This window comes from Xenopus tropicalis, chromosome 5, assembly GCF_000004195.4.
Source record: "Xenopus tropicalis strain Nigerian chromosome 5, UCB_Xtro_10.0, whole genome shotgun sequence".
Lineage (NCBI taxonomy): Eukaryota > Metazoa > Chordata > Amphibia > Anura > Pipidae > Xenopus > Xenopus tropicalis.
In genome coordinates this window covers 132,272,144-132,286,642 of record NC_030681.2, presented here as the reverse complement: position 1 = coordinate 132,286,642, position 14,499 = coordinate 132,272,144, and the positions used below count along the sequence as shown (strand labels likewise).

Here is a 14,499-nt window from a genome sequence, read left to right as displayed (position 1 = left end):
GTTCTGTTTCACATTGGCAGAGTAATGAATACAATGATGAACTGTTGAAACCAAATTTCACAGGGCAGGAGTGGGGGAACAACTCACATATATAATTTATGGAAGCAAAGGAAACGGAGAAAGAAATATTGACTGAGCAAAGGGGAACGGATATTTAAGGATACATAAACCCTGAAGTCATGCATGTAAAAGTTTTGTAATTTTGTTCATACATGATTTATGTTGGATATTTATATTACATTTGTGTGTTATGGCCCCTATTGGGCAAATTGTTTTATAACATAAATCAATAAAAACCTAAAAAAATACATTTCTAAAACTTGACCAATATACACATCCTAAGTTATAACACATGTTGTTTTGACCACCATGGTGTTTGTTCTAAACAAAGTGTTTCTAAAGTAATTAATTGAAAAGAACTGCACTATTTAGTTTAAAGTGATACTGACATGTATTTTAGAAGAATACAAATGTTTACAACAATCTGTGATGGGTTCCCCCATCCTTGGGCTGTGGCAGTTATAGCAGATTTTAGACAGCAGGGCAAATTGCAGTCAATCAAACAAAGAACATCTGAGGGGCCACACACGGCACAGCCAGGTTAAAGATACTCCCTCATCTGCCCATCCATCATGCACTGGCTTACATGGTGCATCAAAAGATAACATTTTTAAACATGCACAACCCCAAAACCACTTTATAATCAATGGATATCAGCATGGACCAGGAGGCCACCATACACGAACAGATAACTGTTTAAAAAACAAATCATCACATCTGTGTGTGTGTATGGTCAGATGGGACTAAATGAAAAAAAAAATGATTGAATATACATTTCAATATACACAACAATATTTAGCAGGGCTGTGGAGTCGGAGTCAGCGGCAATTTTGGGTACCTGGAGTCGGAGTTGGCAAAAAATGAACCGACTCCGACTCCTACTAAATTTGAATGGGAATAAAAAAAAATAAAATAAAGCAAGTTTAAATGTCCCAATTCACAAACATAATTAATTACTTCTCTGCTATAAGAATAAAGCCCAATGCACGCAATGCATAAACGAACACGTTGAGTGACCATGAAGCTTTTCATTGACTGTATGAATGTATAAAATACATTAGCATATTAAAAACAGGAGTCGGAAGTATCAGTAACTGAGGAGTCGGAGAATTTATCTACCGACTCCACAGCCCTGATATTTAGAGCAAGCAAAGTACATTGCAAGGTCTATGGCTTTTCCGAAAGTGTGTTTTTTTAATATGATAAATTACAGAATATTAAGATATTAACTAGAACAGTGCTGTCCAACTGGCGGCCCGCGGGCCGCAGCCCCCCACCTGTCTGGCTGCTTTGATGGCTTACCTTTGTGTAAGCTTTAAATAGTATCAGTACTGGGATTAACTGGCCCCCTGCATGGTTCTCACCTCAGATTCAGTCTGTAATCCACCTGTATTGTTTAAACATGTAATCCCCTGTGTTTTTCACACCTTTTAGTTTCTGCATTGTTCACCCCCTGCAGTGTTCACACCTCAGGCTGTAATCATCCACATTGTTTACCTGTTCACACCTCAGACATTGTATGTAGTGCCAGGACTATGCTGCTGTATAGGGCAGGAAGGGTATGGAACACACAGGCAGCATTGGGTAGGCATAGTATGGCACATAGGCAGTATAGGGCAGGCAGAGTATGGCACACACAGACAGCATAAGGGAGGCAGAGTGCTGCCTGTGTATGAGATACTTTGCCTGCCCTGTGCTGCCTGTGAGAGGTGAACCTGGCAGGGGTTTGTTCTGGGAGTTTGTTAGTAGTTGGAAACAGCCATTAAATGGTCCCTAAGGTGTGTAATTATGTACTGGGGGTTGCTGTGCTATCCACAGGGGAGGAGGAGGCAAATGGATTTAAGGGTGTGTCTTAATATGACATAATATAATTCTTTCATATATGAATAACTGTTGATATCCCCGCAGTGAGGACCAAGCATTTGGGTTTTTGCTGCACTACCACCATTGTGATAAAATGGCTGTGGTTTGAAGTGGGTGTGGTTCAAAAAGGGGAGTGACCAAAACTGGCTTCCATTAGCGGCCCTCCACCATGTATGCTAGAGAAATTCCGGCCCTCGGCACCGCCATTACAGCTCAGATCACACATTCATAAGGGAGCAGGGAGGGGGTTCTTAGCATTCTGGTGGGAGGGGGAGCAGGAGAGAGGAGAGAACTGCACAGAATCTGGCCATGGTAATTAAGGATGTTTCAGAGAGATGAAGTCAGACACTGGAACATTATGTTTACAAAAAAAGAGACAAGAAATCCTGTGGGGTTTTTTTTTTATAGAGGACTCAGTGCAGCATTACTGTAAGTGCTTATGGCTGTATTTACATAGACCTTTCTGATAAAGCTTACCTTTGTTTTTACCTTTCTTTCTCCCTTAATGGACAAAGAGTAGAAAACTCAATTACATATTCAGTTCCAAATGCAGTAAAGATTAACAGTACCACATAGGAATTAGAACCATACATGTCAGCATTAGACATGAACAGTCCTTTAGAGGCAATGGAAGATCAGTTCTAAGAATAGTCATCATTGTTACACACAAGCATCTATTTTTGTGCTTATTTGTACTGACCTAAAAAAAATAACAGAAATGTTGGCTTGCGGGTAAACTCTTAAACAGATGATGACATACACAAAGATACAGGTAATGTACATGTTATCCAAAAACCTGTTATCCAGAAAGTCCTGAATTACGGAAAGGCCATCTCCTTTAGGGTACATTTAATCAAATAATTAACATTTTTAAAAATGATTTCCTTTTTCTGTAATAATAACATTTACATTTGGAAATCCACAGCCACGTGACTACACTCCATTATGCAAACATGTAAGTGACGAGTAGTGCTTTCCTTCTCATAACCCTTTCAGCACACAAATTTGAAAATGTTTTAAAGGGGATGTCCCACTGAAAACGGTTTTTGTAAATTAAAATTATGTGGAATACGGGTTAACTAAGTAACCTCAATGAGACAGAATATAGAAATACAAGGAAAAAAAAAAGTGTAAACATATGAAACAAAGCATATGGTAAGACATTTTTCTGTCATTATGCAAAAACTTTGTCTTGTTGTGTGGACGTCCTCTCATAAATTCTTCTCTGGCTGCCTTTCTATACTGACAGAAGGCAGCTGTCAAAGTATCAGCCATAATAGCTTCTAAAGCAACAGGTACTGAGATAAGGAGATATGGGGGGGAAAAGGCTCGGCATACCAACATCAATCTGCCAGAGACCTCTCAGGCAACATTTTTGTTGGGACGGAGATTCAAGGTGCAGTAGAAGCTTGCTAAATGCCACAGCATTCCAAACATGTCTCAAGTCTTTCTTACTTCATCTAAGAAAACATACCAACCTACACATAAAAGTGGCCATGTACAGAGAAATATGCAAACAACCAGGGTTGTGAGAGTAATGAATAGAACCTTGATAAATGCACACTCAGGTTTCAAATACAGATTAGCCTGTATCACTATCAAAAAGGATACACAAAAGGGTGTCCCAGTGTTCAAAAGAGCCCAATGCCAACCAATCTCTGTCATTCTGCAAATGAAGAGAGGTACTGGAACCTGTGGGTTCCCTGTCTTATGGTTGCAACCTTTTGTGTCACCTACCCATCCCATACACTTTTCAGTCCAGACTGGTATTTTGTGGAACAAAAAGGTGGCAACCCTACACACTAACCAAACGCACTGCAAACTTGCTTGCTTTTTTATTTATAGACCCGCCCCACGATGATGTCACAAAAGGGGCAGGGCTTCTGGGCAGGCACCTATAAATAGAAAAGCCGGAAGAGAACTGCCGGTGTAAGGTTGCGGGCGGGGAGGGTGAGCGGAAGAGCTTAGCCCAAACCCGCCCGCAACTCGCAGGGGATGTGCCGAGGTTGGCCCAAACCCATCGGGCCGGCCTGCACATAACTACTGGGCAGGGATCAGTTTCCTCTTGTCTCCTTGAGTCTTAGGGGCAGATTTATAAAAATATGAATGTAGAGCTTAATACATAAAACTTACCCACGTCTCTTTGTTACTATGGGTTTTCTCTTTTAGAAGTGTATTTATCAAATGATGATTTCACCCATTGATAAATACACTTCAAAAATCCCATAGGAATGAATAGAACATGGATGGATATTATGTATTAAGCTCTAAACTCACATTTGGATAAATCTGCCTCCTAAGGTAGCCATAAACGGTTTTCTCTCCCTAACAACCAATTTCAGTGTAATCCAAAAAATCTGTCAAATTATCATAAGGTAAGTGGGCACTGAACAATTGCACGTCTAGCGATTTTTCATCTGACATTGGTCAGAAAATCAATTGAGCAGTTTTAAAAATTTTAGCAATGAAATTTGCCCCTTGTCCAATTGTTTGCAGGACCAAGCATGTAGTTTCCCTAGCTTTTAACTAGTTGATATCGCTTGATATGGTCATTTTCGTTGATGGACAAATAGTACTTTTAAACAGTCATTTCAGGATAAGTTTGGTCCAACGATAACTAAAAGATCTTTTAAAAATGTATGACCAGCTTTAGCTCTTAAACTTAAACCGTATTTACTATTGCAATGAACCCAGTTTGTTTTACTAATTTATTGTTCTGCTAGTAATAAATGAATAGAGATACATATGCACTAAAACATGATGTGCTACAGGTACTTTAAAGAATAAGTATGTGCCAATATTAAGGAACTTCCTAATTCCTTTCTTTTTTTGTGTGGTACACTTAAAAAGAAGCGTTACAGGCACTTTCAAGAGCCACAAATACCTCACACTGGGCATAATCTGACCATTTGTGGTTCTTATAGAATAAGGAATCCTTTTTTTTTCTATTAATAAAAATTACTCTAAACAGCTTCCCAGAATTGCCTACCTTAGTCCCTCTGTTCTTTCTGACCTGGTTCCTCAGTTACAAGCTTCTCGATTCCTCTCCTTCCTTGTTCAGAGTGAAGCCCTGCCCCCACTTCCTGTTCAGGTCTCTCATCAAGAAAAAGAAGCCAGCTAATGCACAGACTGGCTGCTGCCTCCAGGCATGCGCAGAAGGGCTCTCCACTTCGACTAGACTTGTCGAAGTAGTGAGAGACCTGAACAGGAAGTGGGGGCAGAGCTTCACTCTGAACAAGTAAGGAGAGGAATAGAACAGCCTGTAACTCAGGAACCAGGCCGGAAGGGACAAAGGTAGGCAATTCTGGGAAGCTGTTTAGAGTAATTTTATTAATAGAAAAAAAAAAAAAAGGATTCCTTATTCTTTAAGAACCACAAATGGTCAGATTATGCCCAGTGTGAGGTATTTGTGGCTCTTGAAGGTGCCTGTAACGCTTCTTTTTAAGTGTACCACACAAAAAAAGAAAGGAATTAGGAAGTTCCTTAATATTGGCACATAAAAACCGCCACAATTTATTAGTTGCTAGCATGTTGTCCAGTTGGAGCACCATGTAAATAAAAGAGAATGGGATACTTTGCAAATTATTGAAACCCTATATTTAATTGCAAATTGTATAAAGACAACATATCAAATGTTGAAACTGAAAAATATGGCCAATTTAACCAATTTAACTAATACGATTTTTTCGTAAGCATTTTCGTGATATTTGCGATCCTCCAAAATTTTTGTTTCCAATACGATTTTTTCCCATTCGTGATTCGGATTCGTGGATTAGTAAATGTGCCCCTAAGTTATGTAATGCTAAAAAGAACATCCTAGAGCGGTTGGGTCACCTAGAAGTAAAGATGGGGAGGCATACACTACACGGGCAAATGTTGCAACAATTTAAGACTAATGCTTCTCAATGTAAAATTGAAAAATTCGGAGATTTCATCTGTACTGTGTGTATAGTATTGTGTGTGCAATGGACAAGGCAGAAAGCAATATTTAAAGGAGATTTTAAAAAATTCCTATCGCAAAACCCCAACCTAAAAGAGCAGCACAGCAGCGTACCTGGGTGCCATCTTCAATTCAATCACAGAAGCTTCGGGTCTCGCCGCCGACACAGACCCTATGCTGTTAAAGTGGATTTCTGATAGCCCGAACTGCACATACGCAAGCAGGGTTCTTATCGGCGGTGAGGCCAGAAACTTCTATGATTGAATTAAAGGTGGGGCCCAGGTTCTGCTCTTTTAGGTTGAGGTTTGCGATAGGGGCAGTTTTTTTTAAGTTACAGAGTATGCGATAAGGGAGAGGGTGAGGGGGGTTGAGGCAGGCCAGTTAAGGGGGCTTTTATAGCTGGGGGGTGGTGTAGTTCTCCTTTAAGATGAACTAAGGAAAGATGTAAAACTGTCCTGTGGTCCGACAAAATTTGAATCTATTTTTGGAAATCATGGACACCGCATTCGTTGGGCTACAGAGTAGAAGAACCTCCCAAATTGTTATCAGCGCACAGTTCAAAAGCTAGCATCCATGAAGGCATCAGGAGTTTGCACACTTATCCTTTAATGATTTTGAATGATTGGAAAATACCTGCTAAAACTTGGCTTCCGGTCATTTGAAATAGGGCGATACGGCGATGCAGGGAAGAATCCACTATGCGACGATCAATTGATCAATCCTAGCCTGACTCCTCCCTATACAGAAGGAAGGATCAATCGATCGTCGCATAGTGGATTCTTTCCTGCATTGCCTTATTTCAAATGACCAGAAGCCAAGTTTTAGCAGGTATTTTCCAATAAAGCATTCAAAATAATAAATGGTGTGCAGGATAGGGGCAATTATTGGGGCAGGGTAGAATAGATTTTTTACTTAAAAAATTTTAGTATTACTTTTCCTTTAAAAGCCACAAGCAAGGAAGGATTAAGCCTGTGGAACCAATGCTGTGGTCTTGGCAATCTCTCCAAAGGACTAAAGGTGGCCATACACATACCAATAATCTAGGCTTTTTGTTGCCCCTGTTCGTTCCCTCAACTGATGTTCAGGGCTGAATTGTCAGATATGGAGGTAGAAACAATATGGATTAAACCTCCATCTAAGGATCCAACCCTAAACACATATTTTGCTTGGGCGCCTTCAACGGTGCCCGATCAAAATCTTTTGACCCGCCCGATTTACAAGACGACCGATATCCAAAGCTTTTACGATATTGGTCACCCCGTTGATTCGCCATACACGCACCGAATATCGTACATCAGTGCGTGTATGGCCAGCTTAAGCCCTATGACTGAAACAAATGCCCACGTCAGGAAACACATCCCTTGACATGGTGTGGTGGCTTGTCAATTTTATGATCATAACTTCATAACTAAAAACCCGTTTATGTAAGCACTTGCATTGTTATGGATGGATACTGCATGGATACTGGATACCATTTGTGTAAACCCATCTACTAATAGTACACCTATTTACTTGCATAGACACCATCTACTTACACAGATACAAAATTACCGTTCTTGTGTCCAAATGCATCTGTATAGATACTAATAATTAGCAGTAAAACAGGGGAGCAGGGATTGTGCACTGATCAATCCCCTCCTCTTTTGCACATCTGGAGAGGAATCATTAATGCTGAATGATTTATACAACATACGCTGCCACCCAGACAATGTCTATTTGAGAGAAGGCTGTGCTTATTTCAGCAAGACAATGCCAAACTGCATTCTGCACACATTACAACAGCATGGCTCCATTATGGGAGAGTCCGGGTGCTAAACTGGCCCCCTGCCTGCAATCCAGACCTGTCACCCATTGAAAACATTTCGTGCATTATAAAATGAAAAATAGGACAAAGGAGTCTGAACTGTTGAGCAGCTGAAATCAGGCAAGAATGGGACAACATTTCACTTTCAAAACTACAGAAATTGGAAGACATGCCCCTGTCCCAACTGTTGATGGTATTCAGAATGACCATATATTTTTTTCAGAAAACAATAAAATTTCTAAGTTTAAACATTTGATCTGTAGTCTTTGTACTATTTATAATTAAATATATTGTTTACATGATTTGCAAATCACCCCAATCTCCTTTTATTGACATTTGCCCTCTAAACCTCTTGTATCGGTTATTGGTTTGTATATAAATATTTATGTTCAATGTATGTACCCTACTTACTGTGCAGCCCTACGGAATATGTTGCCTCTTTATAAATACACGTTAAAGAAATGGGAAAACATCAGTTAACAGAGCCTCTCCAGCAGAATCCTGCATTGAAATACATTTTTTTTAAAAGCTCAAACGGATTTTTTTATATTAAATTTAATTTAAATTTATTTCCCAGGGTGCCACAGCCGTGTGACTTATCACTCTTTACTTCTGTGCTGCAAGATGGAGTGATATCACCCTTCATTCCACCACCCCCCTCGCAGCCGATCAGCAGAACAATGTGTAGCAAGATAGCAGCTCCCAACACCTGTATTGCTAAAAGTAGTAGATATCAGAACAGCACTCAATAGTAAGAAATCCAAGTCCGGCTTGGGACTCCTCCAGTTACATGGGAGTAGGAGAAACAATAGGTTACCTGAAAGCAGTTCTAATGTGTAGCGCTGGCTCCTTCTGAAAGCTCAGACTCAGGCACAATGCACTGAGATGGCGCCTACACACCTATATTACAGCTAAAAAAATACATTTGTTGGTTTGAGAATAACATTTTAAATGGTAGTAAATTACTTACTATGGAGTAATTGAGTAAATTATTTGCTATGTATACAGTGTAATTTAGAAATGAAAAATACACCATAAACGTACACCATGACAGAATCCCTTTAATAAATAATTTTTCACAGTGTCCAAACTTTTTTTTGGAAACAGGTTCAGAATATGTACATATTTAGACATGCAAGGCAAATCCGGCATAATCAATCATATACAGTTATCAATAAACCATATAAGCAAAGCAAATTGTCAATGGCCAGATTAACCTTCTTGGTATGAGCTGCAACCACTGATGCAGTTTAATGAACTGGATCCATCAGAGTAGATAAGTTTAAAAAAAAAAAAAAAAAACAGTTCTAAGGACTAATTTGCTTATTTTATTCACATGCATTACATTAAGGCCAGTGACACGCGGTGAGATTAGTCGCCGCACGACAAATCTTTATTGTTGCGGCCCACTTATCTCATTGCAATGCCATCCCACCAGCAAGAATATAACTTGCCAGTGGGATGGCATACATGGCGCCGCGATGTGCGGAAGTCGCCCGAAGTTTCCTCTTAACGCAGTGTGAGAGTCCTTACCCCAACTGGCTGAACAGCACGTGGGCATACTGATAAAGATCCGCTCGTGCTAAAGGACCAGACTTTTACATGTATGACAAGGTTATCCGTTTGTATTTTTAAATTCTTTATTTATGAGTGGGCCGGGTTATGTAGGGTAACAACAAAATTCTACCCTAAAACAAAGTACAAAGTGATTTAATACCTCTTACAAAAAATGAATATGAAAAATATCCTGAAAATGTTTTAAAGGACATGTCAACCCCCCAAAAATGTTTTGCCTAATAAAAGAAAACTTAACTTAAGCAACTTTGCAATATACATTCATTCCATATTTGTAATGGTTTTTGAGTTATTTGTATATATTACTGCTAAAAGCAGTCTCTGCCTGTCCTTTCTATTCTCTGCCCAGGTGGCTCTGGCATTGGAAACAGTGTAACACAAGCAGCAGACAGACAGACCTGACTTGCTGGAGGAGCCTGGCACTTGCAACACTGTTTAAAAAGTAACAAGGAGTTCAGCAAATGCTGCTTTCGATAGCAATTACATTTATAAATAACTTTTAAAGCGCTAATAACTTTTAATCATTTGATATTGTAAAGTTGCTAAGAATTGAGATTTCTTTTATTAGGTAAAAAAATATTTTTGTGTCTTAACACATTGGGGGGAATTAGCAGAAAAAAAAATGCCATTGTCACACCAACTAATTTGAACACAAAAAAAACCTGTCATTTTCCCACCTTTACAAAATGGTTGTTAAAAGGAACATGGCTTTTGTGTTATGCTACATCTTTGAGAATTCTTGCATGTATCCATTTGCAAAACCATTATCACCATCAAAATGTTGCCACCAAAATAATATTGCTACATTTGGCTACAGAAAAGAATTTCTGGCATGCACATGATACTCTTGTGGCGCAACAACAACACACTTCCACACAATGTACTTGCATTAGAACAAACCCATAAGGGCAAAGACACACGGGGCGACTAATCGCAGCAGCAACTTTTCGTCAGAGGATTATGAGCATCGATGCGACAATTCATGGGACCGAATTTGTCGTGCAAATTGTTGCGGCAACTTTTCCGAAAAGTCGCGGCGACTAATCGCCCCGTGTGTCTTCACCCTAAAACTAAGATAACTGCTGTGAAATTGCACTTTATCAATACTTTAAAAAGAAAATTCTTGCTACCCCAACTGTTTATTTCTTTAGTCAGCTGAGTGTCAGCAGGATAAAAACAAACACACATAGATAACTTATACAAATGAACAGCATGAAATAAAACACATAAATGCCAACACTTCACAATTCCCATCGCTATGTTCCTATATGAATGGACCAGCCACAACTTGAAGGTAAAGGCTTAATTCATCCATCAGATCAGCAATGACCTCAGTTGTTGCAGTTTTATAATCAACAGTAAGGTCCAATTAACGGTTTCACACTCCGTCACCATTCAGGCAAACGCCCCTGAATGTGTCTCACAGGCACAGAATAATTAATAATAATTAAGGTTTTGGAGGCTTAGCCAATAGCCACCTCAAAGAGATTAACCACCATATACCTATATAGTTATAAGCACTCTGATGAAATGCCGTTTAATTGGCAGATTCACAGAACAAAACTGTCACTTTGCCCTGATGGGTGGCAGTGAGTCATGTAAATTATAACCACATTATCAATGGGATGTTTAATTTGTGTCCTTCATGCTAAACGGAAGAGTTTGCGTTATACAGCTGGACATCCATAAGGGATCCTTATGCTCTCTTAGCATCACAATATTGTGGACAAGTAACTGTAGCACAATCCTACAGATTTGACACTCTAAAGGTTCTAGCTGCCGATACCGGTCCGTTAGACCGATTCGGCAGCTAATCGGCCCGTGTATGGGCACTACCAACGGGCCTACCCGACCAATATCTGGGCTGAAATCGGCCAGATCTTGATCGGGCAGGTAAAAAAATCTAGTCGGACCGGGGACTGCATCGGCTCGTTGATGCGGTCCCCGGACCGACTTTTCTTATACCCGTTGTTATAATTCCCCAGGGCCAAACAATTGAATTAGCCTGGATTCTCCCGATGTCAACCACCTGTAGGTGGGGGATGTCGGGAGAAGATCTGCTCGGTTGGCGACATTGCCAAGCGAGCAAATCTGAAGGTGTATGGGCACATTAAGCCGGTGAGGGCACAGAGACTATGGGTGCAATGTACCCAGCACAACACCAAAGGGTTGACCAATACCAGACTGATAATGGCAGGGCCATAGAGAGACCCACAGATGAAGGAATAAAGTAACAGACCAAAACGACACGTGGTGGATTACGCCCAGCACAAATTCACACAGCTGCTGCTTCATTGGAAGCCATAATACATTCGGTATATAGACCAATGAATGTAGGACTACATGAACACGAGACGTGCAGTGTCCCCAGCAATAGAAACTTCAGCAAAACCCATAGAACCCAACACTGTTGGAATAATGTAAGAACAGGTACTTGTAGGTAAGGAAGGGGCAAAATCCTGGCCACAAACACACAGAGCTGACAATCTATTAACACAGGGGGAAGAATAAGGACACATAATGAAGGAATAAAGTGAGACGGGTACATAATGACATGTGAGTGTGAGCATTGAGCCCAACACAAGTAACTTTAGCACAAACCCACAGAGCTGACAATCTATTGGCACAGGGTGAGGGATAGGGACACATAATGAAGGAATAAAGTGAGACAGGTACATAATGACATGTGAGTGTGAGCATTGAGCCCAACACAAGTAACTTTAGCACAAACCCACAGAGCTGACAATCTATTGGCACAGGGTGAGGGATAGGGACACATAATGAAGGAATAAAGTGAGACAGGTACATAATGACATGGGAGGGGGACATTGAGCCCAACACAAGTAACTTCTGCACAAACCCACAGAGCTGACAATCTATTAGAAGCCAATAACAAGGAGCTGGGCACAGCCAGACACCCCATTGCCAGCGGTACCGGGAGGGCACCCAGCTCTGCTCCCTGCCAGCCTGCCCGGGCTTAGGCCGCACCCCCTCCGTACACCCCGCCCGGTGACACCCGGTGGCGGGAAGCCCCAGTCCCCTCCCCCGGCCCCTTGTTCCCGCCACTCCGGCCTCCATCTTAATGAAATCTGCTCACCTCCTGCGTACATCCCGGCCCCAGCCTCCTCCTTATGTCCAGCTCCGTCCTGAGGGGGTCAGAAAAGAACGAAGCGAGCAGTGAGGTGCACAAAGGATCCGGCGACAGGGGGTTAATACCCCGGCCCAGGCCCCGGGCCGCTGTCTCCACTCAACACCACAGGGCTCGTCCCAATTTATAGTTGTATTATTATTATTAAGTCCGGGTTATTACAGGGGGTGCAATAAATATAAAATAATAATAAAAAATAATGTGGCTAACCCCGGGCCGCGCCTGGCAGGGAGCAGCAATCCTAAGCCGCCATCTGGCGGTATCTCACACACCGGAATGGCGCCGCCGCTTCTCCGGGGAGCCGGCGCCCTCTGGCGGACAGCTAGTGAGACACCAGGAGGGGGCGGGTCCCAGAGGGTTACTGTGGAAACGGGCGGGAGAGCAGAAGGCGTTGCGAATGGAGGTCACGGTAGGAAAAAAAAATAATGGGCGGGAGGTGGCCAATCTGAGAAACCATGGCAACAGTGAGAACACGAAAACCATTACTATGGCAACGAGCGGTTTTGTGATGAATTAGGATACCGTACATCTCTCAAGATTAACTAATCCCCATACGCACTCTAGGCTGGTGTATATGTTAGAAATGTGATATTACGTTGTCTTTTAAAGAATTAGATTTACGCATGCGCACGATGACAAGTTTGTCGCCCTTCTTCCTGTGAGCCAAAACGGGCCGAATCCACTCTAGTGCGCAGGCGCAACAATTCGCAGCGCCGATGGCAGGTCATCATCGAGTTGCCCTGACAACGCTTACGTCACTAGTGGGGGTCTAAAACAGCCAGTCTATAATAGATGCGCAGTGCTGCCACCTACCGAACTCCCTCACACTGATTCTCTTTCACAAGGGAGAGAAACTGCTCCTCATATCAGAACCCCACAACCAATTTCATAATGGCGTCCCCAAGAAAAACATGACTCCATAACAGTTCTTCATTACCTGGGATCCCTCAGGGTATTATGGCCCTCTTCACCTCTTGTATCGGTTATTGATTGCTTTATATGTTACTCTGTATGTCCAGTGTATAAAGCCCACTTATTGTACAGCGCTGCGGAATATGTTGGCGCTTTATAAATAACTGTTAATAATAAATGGAAATGGTTATTTATAGAGCTCTTAAAGTTGATTGGCCAGATGAGGCTTGCCAAGTCTGGGGGGATGTGACAGACAAACATTATAGCAGAGGGGATGGCCTGATGGTGGGTTCCATATTAGTGGGCACGGGGCATTTATTGTCCAATTCTGAATGAAGCTTCATCCATGGGGTTGCAGAGGCGTCAGCATGCCGTGCGTTTTAATGGGTATTGGGTAGGGTTGCCACCTGTTCTGGAGAATTACAATACAAGGTAGAGCAAAGGATCTTTAAAAATCATCCTCAGCTGTTGGCAGCATGAGCTGCAGAAAGGTTTTCAACAACTATAACATAAAGAGCCAGTAAAATGCGTGAATTTATCTTCATTTTAACATGCAGGGCCAGAACTAGGTGTATTCAGAAGGGGCCCTGTCTCAGGCGCAGAGGGATTGCAGTTTTAAGAGGGGGTTTGGGATTTAAAGGGAAGGGATTGATAGGCTTGTGGAACAGAGAGATGATGGGGGTATTCAGACCGATAGACAGCAGAGCTGGGTGGGGTGGTAAGCATGTGGGGAGACAGGGTGCCAGGTCAAGTAGTATTCACATTATCAAGGTCACAACTGTACTCTGTGCCTTTCAAAACTCTGTCATTTCCATCTGTAATAAGCCAAAGCCGTGTCTCCTGTCAGATATGGAATGTGACTGTTTTTGTAATCTAATGGTCCTTGCTCTAAAGGGATTTATAACTCCCCAGTAGATATCTGGGAAATCCATTATTGCGCGCCATAACACTAGGGAAAAAATACCGGCCTTCTTATTATTATGCTAATTCTCTATCAATAACATTGGCATCAGGAATCATTTTCTTTCTGGCCAGGTGGCAACCCTACATACAACATCTATCTGAATACTGAATTAGTCTGGACTGGGTCAGTCAGTGGCTAATATCAGACCATGTACTGCCATCTTAAAGCAATGAGTTTGTTGTTAATTCATAGCTTAGTCTGGACCCACACATAGTGGATTAACACATTCCATG

The 14,499-nt window shown here is 41.6% G+C and overlaps 1 protein-coding gene across 3 annotated transcripts in view; it reads right to left on the bottom strand.

The window, feature by feature from the left end:
* stag1 (stromal antigen 1) overlaps window positions 1-12,765 on the bottom strand; it is a 96,323-nt gene extending 83,558 nt beyond the window's left edge. Inside the window, exon 1 of one of the 3 annotated variants that reach the window (XM_012970115.3) lies at window positions 12,340-12,765. The gene's annotated coding sequence lies outside the window, so the exon portion shown is untranslated. 3 annotated transcript variants of the gene reach the window in all.
* Between the last annotated feature and the right edge of the window lie 1,734 nt (window positions 12,766-14,499).